Source organism: Cherax quadricarinatus, chromosome 33 (assembly GCF_038502225.1).
Source record: "Cherax quadricarinatus isolate ZL_2023a chromosome 33, ASM3850222v1, whole genome shotgun sequence".
In the NCBI taxonomy this organism is placed as follows: Eukaryota; Metazoa; Arthropoda; class Malacostraca; order Decapoda; family Parastacidae; genus Cherax; species Cherax quadricarinatus.
Genome location: NC_091324.1, coordinates 15,300,364 through 15,308,208, shown reverse-complemented (window position 1 = coordinate 15,308,208; position 7,845 = coordinate 15,300,364). Strand labels below are relative to the sequence as shown.

Sequence of the window (7,845 nt, the reverse complement as noted above, 5' to 3'; positions counted from 1 at the left end):
ATCAGTCAGTCTGTTCACATTGCAAGTTGCTCCATAAACATACTTATCTACGTTCATGTTATCATAGTGGGTTATAGATCTACTCAGGCTTCTAACTGCATTCCTATAACAATCATTTTCATTATTTACTTCTCTCCTACCCCTCAAGGAAGGTTCCTTGATGTTGGTGAGGGGCTCTTGATTTAGGGAATTGGATCTGTGCTCCAGTTCCCCGAATTAAGCCTGAATGCCTTCCACATATCCCCCCCCCCCAGGCGCTGTATAATCCTCCGGGTTTAGCGTTTCCCCCTTGATTATAATAATAATAATAATAATAACTTCTCTCCTAATATTATTCCTAATGCTAGACACAGTTATACCAAAGTTATATTCTACATTCTCCTTCCGGATACTCTTCTTGGCTAACATCTAATCTAAATCTTACAAGGACAGTGTGCAGCTACGAACATGGAACTTAAGCCCCACGCATTTGGAACGTAAGCTACAGTTTTATTATCAAATGACTGTTTCTCTTATTGGGAAGATAAGATATAAGATTTTGTTCGGAGTCTGTACCCCGGAAGGTTAGTTACCCAGGATAATCCAAAAAATAAAGCAGTACATCATCAAGGACTGTCTGTCTTATTTCCATTGGGGTCCTCAATCTTGTCCCCCAGGATGCGACCCACACTAGTCGACTAACACCCACTTACCTACTTGCTTGCCAGGTGAACCGGGATAGAACTTCGGACACCAAGAGTTCAAGCGGCCAATTTTGAAAGACACTTTACAATTAAAACCCTTATTATACTAAAATAAAATACTCTCTGTTTTTATTGTGAAAAATAAAGACATATATTGTGAGAATAAGCAACTACTGGCAAACACAACTTGAAGGTTACAAGGTGACGCGTTTACCACCTTCACCAGTGTTCACTGGGTTTACCAGCATCACCAGTGTTCACTGGGTTTACCAGCTTCACCAGTGTTTACTGAGTTTACCAGCTTCACCAGTGTTCCCTGAGTTTACCAGCATCACCAGTGTTCACTGAGTTTACCAGCTTCACCAGTGTTCCCTGAGTTTACCAGCTTCACAAGTGTTCCCTGAGTTTACCAGCTTCACCAGTGTTCCCTGAGTTTACCAGCTTCACCATTGTTCCCTGAGTTTACCAGCTTCACCAGTGTTCCCTGAGTTTACCAGCTTCATCAGTGTTCCCTGAGTTTACGAGCTTCACCAGTGTTCCCTGAATTTACCAGCTTCACCAGTGTTCCGTGAGTTTAACAGCTTCACCAGTGTTCCCTGAGTTTACCAGCTTCACTAGTGTTCCGTGAGTTTGCCAGCTTCATAAGTGTTCCCTGAGTTTACCAGCTTCATCAGTGTTTCTTAAGTTTACCAGGTACATTAGTGTTCCCTGAGTTTACCAGCTTCACTAGTGCTCCGTGAGCTTAACAGCTTCACCAGTGTTCCCTGAGTTTACCAGCTTCACTAGTGTTCCTTGAGTTTACTAGCTTCATTAGTGTTTCCTCAGTTTAACAGCATCACCAGTGTTCCCTGAGTTTACCATCTCACCAGTGTTCCGTGAGTTTAACAGCTTCACCTTTATTCCCTGAGTTTACCAACTTCACCAGTGTTTCTTGAGTTTACCAGGTACATTAGTGTTCCCTGAGTTTACCAGCTTCATCAGTGTTCCCTGAGTTTACCAGCTCCACCAGTGTTCCCTGAGTTTACCAGCTTCACCAGTGTTCCCTGAGTTTACCAGCTCCACCAGTGTTCCCTGAGTTTACCAGCTTCATTAGTGTTTCCTCAGTTTATCAGCTCCACCAGTGTTCCCTGAGTTTACCAGCTTCACTAGTGTTTCCTCAGTTTACCAGCATCACCAGTGTTCACTGAGTTTACCAGCATCACCAGTGTTCACTGAGTTTACTAGCTTCACCAGTGTTCCCTGAGTTTACTAGCTTCGCCAGTGTTCCCTGAGTTTACTAGCATCACCATTGTTCCCGAGTTTACTACCTTCACCATTGTTTACCGAGTTTACTAGCTTCAGCAGTGTTCCCTGAGTTTACCAGCTTCACAAGTGTTCACTGAGTTAACTAGCTTTGCCAGTATTCCCTGAGTTTACTAGCAGTACCATTGTTCCCCGAGTTTACCTGCTTCACCAGTGTTCACTGAGTTTACCAGCATCACCAGTGTTCCCTGAGTTTACCAGCATCACCAGTGTTCCCTGAGTTTACCAGCATCACCAATGTTCCCTGAGTTTACCAGCATCACCAATGTTCCCTGAGTTTACCAGCTTCACCAGTGTTCACTGAGTTTACCAGCTTCACCAGTGTTCACTGAGTTTACCAGCTTCACCAGTGTTCACTGAGTTTACCAGCATCACCAATGTTCCCTGAGTTTACCAGCATCACCAATGTTCCCTGAGTTTACTAGCTTCACCAATGTTCACTGAGTTTACCAGCTTCACCAGTGTTCACTGAGTTTACCAGCATCACCAATGTTCCCTGAGTTTACCAGCATCACCAATGTTCCCTGAGTTTACTAGCTTCACCAATGTTCCCTGAGTTTACCAGCTTCACCAGTGTTCACTGAGTTTACCAGCTTCACCAGTGTTCCCTGAGTTTACCAGCATCACCAATGTTCCCTGAGTTTACCAGCTTCACCAATGTTCACTGAGTTTACTAGCTTCGCCAGTGTTCCCTGAGTTTACTAGCTTCGCCAGTGTTCCCTGAGTTTACTAGCATCACCATTATTTACTGAGTTTACTAGCTTCGCCAGTGTTCCCTGAGTTTACTAGCTTCGCCAGTGTTCCCTGAGTTTACTAGCATCACCATTATTTACTGAGTTTACTAGCTTCACCAGTGTTCCTTGAGTTTACTAGCTTCACCAGTGTTCCCTGAGTTTACTAGCTTCACCAGTGTTCCCTGAGTTTACTAGCTTCGCCAGTGTTCCCTGAGTTTACTAGCATCACCATTATTTACTGAGTTTAATAGCTTCGCCAGTGTTCCCTGAGTTTACTAGCATCACCATTATTTACTGAGTTTACTAGCTTCGCCAGTGTTCCCTGAGTTTACTAGCATCACCATTATTCACTGAGTTTACTAGCTTCGCCAGTGTTCCCTGAGTTTACTAGCATCACCATTATTTACTGAGTTTACTAGCTTCGCCAGTGTTCCCTGAGTTTACTAGCATCACCATTATTTACTGAGTTTACTAGCTTCGCCAGTGTTCCCTGAGTTTACTAGCATCACCATTATTCACTGAGTTTACTAGCTTCGCCAGTGTTCCTTGAGTTTACTAGCTTCACCAGTGTTCCCTGAGTTTACTAGCATCACCAGTGTTCCTTGAGTTTACTAGCTTCACCAGTGTTCCCTGAGTTTACTAGCTTCACCAGTGTTCCCTGAGTTTACTAGCTTCACCAGTGTTCCCCGAGTTTACTAGCATCACCAGTGTTCCCTGAGTTTACTAGCTTCACCAGTGTTCCCTGAGTTTACTAGCTTCACCATTGTTCAATGAGTTTACTAGCTTCACCATTGTTCACCGAGTTTACTAGCATCACCAGTGTTCCTTGAGTTTACTAGCATCACCAGTGTTCCTTGAGTTTACTAGCTTCACCATTATTTACTGAGTTTACTAGCTTCACCAGTGTTCCCTGAGTTTACTAGCATCACCAGTGTTCCTTGAGTTTACTAGCTTCACCAGTGTTCCCTGAGTTTACTAGCTTCACCAGTGTTCCTTGAGTTTACTAGATTCACCAGTGTTCCCTGAGTTTACTAGCTTCACCATTGTTCACCGAGTTTACTAGCATCACCAGTGTTCCCTGAGTGTACTGTCATCACCAGTGTTCCCTGAGTTTACTAGCTTCACCAGTGTTCACTGAGTTTACTAGCTTCACCAGTTTTCACCCAGTTTTCAGTGAGTGCCCTGATACTGGTGAAGCCTTCTTAATCCATGGCACTGCAGCTACCCTCCCCTTTCTCGGATCAAACCTGATTACCTCCCGTTCGCTTAGGAGCTGTATGACTCCTATGGGATTGGCGCTTCCCAACGAGCATTAAGGTAGTAATATTCCAGATGATCAGGGTTGGTCTCTAGCTCAGTAGAAAAAAAAGCTGACACCGGAAAGGTCTCGATTTCGAACCTTAATAGTTGTTCAGCAACTCAGCCTTGATAGTTGCTCAGTCCTTCAATCTTGATAGTTGTTCAGTCCCTCAGCCTTGATAGTTGTTCAGTCCTTCAATCTTGATAGTTGTTCAGTCCCTCAGTCTTGATAGTTGTTCAGTCCTTCAATCTTGATAGTTGTTCAGTCCCTCAGCCTTGATAGTTGTTCAGTCCTTCAATCTTGATAGTTGTTCAGTCCCTCAGTCTTGATAGTTGTTCAGTCCCTCAGCCTTGATAGTTGTTCAGTCCTTCAATCTTGATAGTTGTTCAGTCCCTCAGTCTTGATAGTTGTTCAGTCCCTCAGGCTTGATAGTTGTTCAGTCCCTCAGGCTTCATAGTTGTTCAGTCCCTCAGCCTTGATAGTTGTTCAGTCCCTCAGCCTTGATAGTTGTTCAGTCCCTCAGCCTTGATAGTTGTTCAGTCCCTCATCCTTGATAGTTGTTCAGTCCCTCGGCCTTGATAGTTGTTCAGTCCCTCAGCCTTGATAGTTGTTCAGTCCATCAGCCTTGATAGTTGTTCAGTCCCTCAGCCTTGATAGTTGTTCAGTCCCTCAGCCTTGATAGTTGTTCAGTCCCTCAGCCTTGATAGTTGTTCAGTCCCTCAGTCTTGATAGTTGTTCAGTCCCTCAGCCTTGATAGTTGTTCAGTCCTTCAATCTTGATAGTTGTTCAGTCCTTCAATCTTGATAGTTGTTCAGTCCCTCAGTCTTGATAGTTGTTCAGTCCCTCAGCCTTGATAGTTGTTCAGTCCCTCAGCCTTGATAGTTGTTCAGTCCCTCAGCCTTGATAGTTGTTCAGTCCCTCAGCCTTGATAGTTGTTCAGTCCTTCAATCTTGATAGTTGTTCAGTCCTTCAATCTTGATAGTTGTTCAGTCCCTCAACCTTGATAGTTGTTCAGTCCCTCAATCTTGATAGTTGTTCAGTCCCTCAGCCTTGATAGTTGTTCAGTCCCTCAGCCTTGATAGTTGTTCAGTCCTTCAATCTTGATAGTTGTTCAGTCCCTCAACCTTGATAGTTGTTCAGTCCCTCAATCTTGATAGTTGTTCAGTCCCTCAGCCTTGATAGTTGTTCAGTCCCTCTGCCTTGATAGTTGTTCAGTCCTTCAATCTTGATAGTTGTTCAGTCCCTCAACCTTGATAGTTGTTCAGTCCCTCAACCTTGATAGTTGTTCAGTCCTTCAATCTTGATAGTTGTTCAGTCTCTCAGCCTTGATAGTTGTTCAGTCCCTCAACCTTGATAGTTGTTCAGTCCTTCAATCTTGATAGTTGTTCAGTCCCTCAGCCTTGATAGTTGCTCAGTCCCTCAGCCTTGATAGTTGTTCAGTCCCTCAACCTTGATAGTTGTTCAGTCCCTCAGCCTTGATAGTTGTTCAGTCCCTCAACCTTGATAGTTGTTCAGTCCTTCAATCTTGATAGTTGTTCAGTCTCTCAGCCTTGATAGTTGTTCAGTCCCTCAACCTTGATAGTTGTTCAGTCCCTCAGCCTTGATAGTTGTTCAGTCCCTCAACCTTGATAGTTGTTCAGTCCTTCAATCTTGATAGTTGTTCCGTCCCTCAGCCTTGATAGTTGTTCCGTCCCTCAGCCTTGATAGTTGTTCAGTCCCTCAGCCTTGATAGTTGTTCAGTCCCTCAACCTTGATAGTTGTTCAGTCCCTCAGCCTTGATAGTTGTTCAGTCCCTCGGCCTTGATAGTTGTTCAGTCCCTCGGCCTTGATACTTGTTCAGTCCCTCAGCCTTGATAGTTGTTCAGTCCCTCAACCTTGATAGTTGTTCAGTCCCTTAGCCTTGATAGTTGTTCAGCCCCTCGGCCTTGATAGTTGTTCAGTCCCTCAGCCTTGATAGTTGTTCAGTCCCTCAGCTTTGATAGTTGTTCAGTCCCTCAGCCTTGATAGTTGTTCAGTCCCTCAGCCTTGATAGTTGTTCAGTCCCTCAGGCTTGATAGTTGTTCAGTCCCTCAGGCTTGATAGTTGTTCAGTCCCTCAGCCTTGATAGTTGTTCAGTCCCTCAGGCTTGATAGTTGTTCAGTACCTCGGCCTTGATAGTTGTTCAGTCCCTCAGCCTTGATAATTGTTCAGTCCCTCAGCATTGATAGTTGTTCAGTCCCTCAGCCTTGATAGTTGTTCAGTCCCTCGGCCTTGATAGTTGTTCAGTCACTCAGCCTTGATAGTTGTTCAGTCCCTCGGCCTTGATAGTTGTTCAGTCACTCAGCCTTGATAGTTGTTCAGTCCCTCAGCCTTGATTGTTGTTCAGTCCCTCAGCCTTGATAGTTGTTCAGTCCCTCAGCCTTGATAGTTGTTCAGTCCCTCAGCCTTGATAGTTGTTCAGTCCCTCAGCCTTGATAGTTGTTCAGTCCCTCGGCCTTGATAGTTGTTCAGTCCCTCAGCCTTGATAGTTGTTCAGTCCATCAGCCTTGATAGTTGTTCAGTCCCTCAGCCTTGATAGTTGTTCAGTCCCTCAGCCTTGATAGTTGTTGCGTCCCTCAGCCTTGATAGTTGTTCAGTCCCTCAGCCTTGATAGTTGTTCAGTCCCTCAGCCTTGATAGTTGTTCAGTCCCTCGGCCTTGATAGTTGTTCAGTCCCTCAGCCTTTATATAAAGTGTTCAGTCCCTCAGCCTTGATAGTTGTTCAGTCCCTCGGCCTTGATAGTTGTTCAGTCCCTCAGTCTTGATAGTTGTTCAGTCCCTCGGCCTTGATAGTTGTTCAGTCCCTCGGCCTTGATAGTTGTTCAGTCCCTCAGCCTTTATATAAAGTGTTCAGTCCCTCAGCCTTGATAGTTGTTCAGTCCCTCGGCCTTGATAGTTGTTCAGTCCCTCAGCCTTTATAGTTGTTCAGTCCCTCGGCCTTGATAGTTGTTCAGTCCCTCAGCCTTTATATAAAGTGTTCAGTCCCTCAGCCTTGATAGTTGTTCAGTCCCTCGGCCTTGATAGTTGTTCAGTCCCTCGGCCTTGATAGTTGTTCAGTCCCTCAGCCTTTATATAAAGTGTTCAGTCCCTCAGCCTTGATAGTTGTTCAGTCCCTCGGCCTTGATAGTTGTTCAGTCCCTCAGCCTTTATATAAAGTGTTCAGTCCCTCAGCCTTGATAGTTGTTCAGTCCCTCGGCCTTGATAGTTGTTCAGTCCCTCGGCCTTGATAGTTGTTCAGTCCCTTGGCCTTGATAGTTGTTCAGTCCCTCGGCCTTGATAGTTGTTCAGTCCCTCAGCCTTTATATAAAGTGTTCACTCCCTCAGCCTTGATAGTTGTTCAGTCCCTCGGCCTTGATAGTTGTTCAGTCCCTCGGCCTTGATAGTTGTTCAGTCCCTCAGCCTTTATATAAAGTGTTCAGTCCCTCAGCCTTGATAGTTGTTCAGTCCCTCAGCCTTTATATAAAGTGTTCAGTCCCTCAGCCTTGATAGTTGTTCAGTCCCTCAGCCTTTATATAAAGTGTTCAGTCCCTTGAGTAGCTTATAGGATTACTTCGTCTGTGTTGAAGGTTTAAATCACTTGACGTAAGTACATGTAAGACGCGGGTCCTGACACCAATAAAGTCTATCACGCGGGTCCTGACACCAATAAAGTCTATCACGCGGGTCCTGACACCAATAAAGTCTATCACGCGGGTCCTGACACCAATAAAGTCTATCACGCGGGTCCTGACACCAATAAAGTCTATCACGCGGGTCCTGACACCAATAAAGTCTATCACCCGGGTCCTGACACCAATAAAGTCTATCAC

General features: G+C 44.9%; 1 protein-coding gene across 2 annotated transcripts in view; it reads left to right on the top strand.

Annotated features, from left to right (window-relative positions):
- The first annotated feature begins 899 nt into the window (after positions 1 to 899).
- The window catches only part of LOC128694021 (scoloptoxin SSD14), a 170,848-nt gene continuing 163,902 nt past the window's right edge, over positions 900 to 7,845 (top strand). The window contains exon 1 of one of the 2 annotated variants that reach the window (XM_070090851.1): positions 900 to 1,251. The gene's annotated coding sequence lies outside the window, so the exon portion shown is untranslated. The remainder of the gene's footprint in view (positions 1,252 to 7,845) is intronic. The other variant, XM_070090857.1, reaches the window with a different exon arrangement.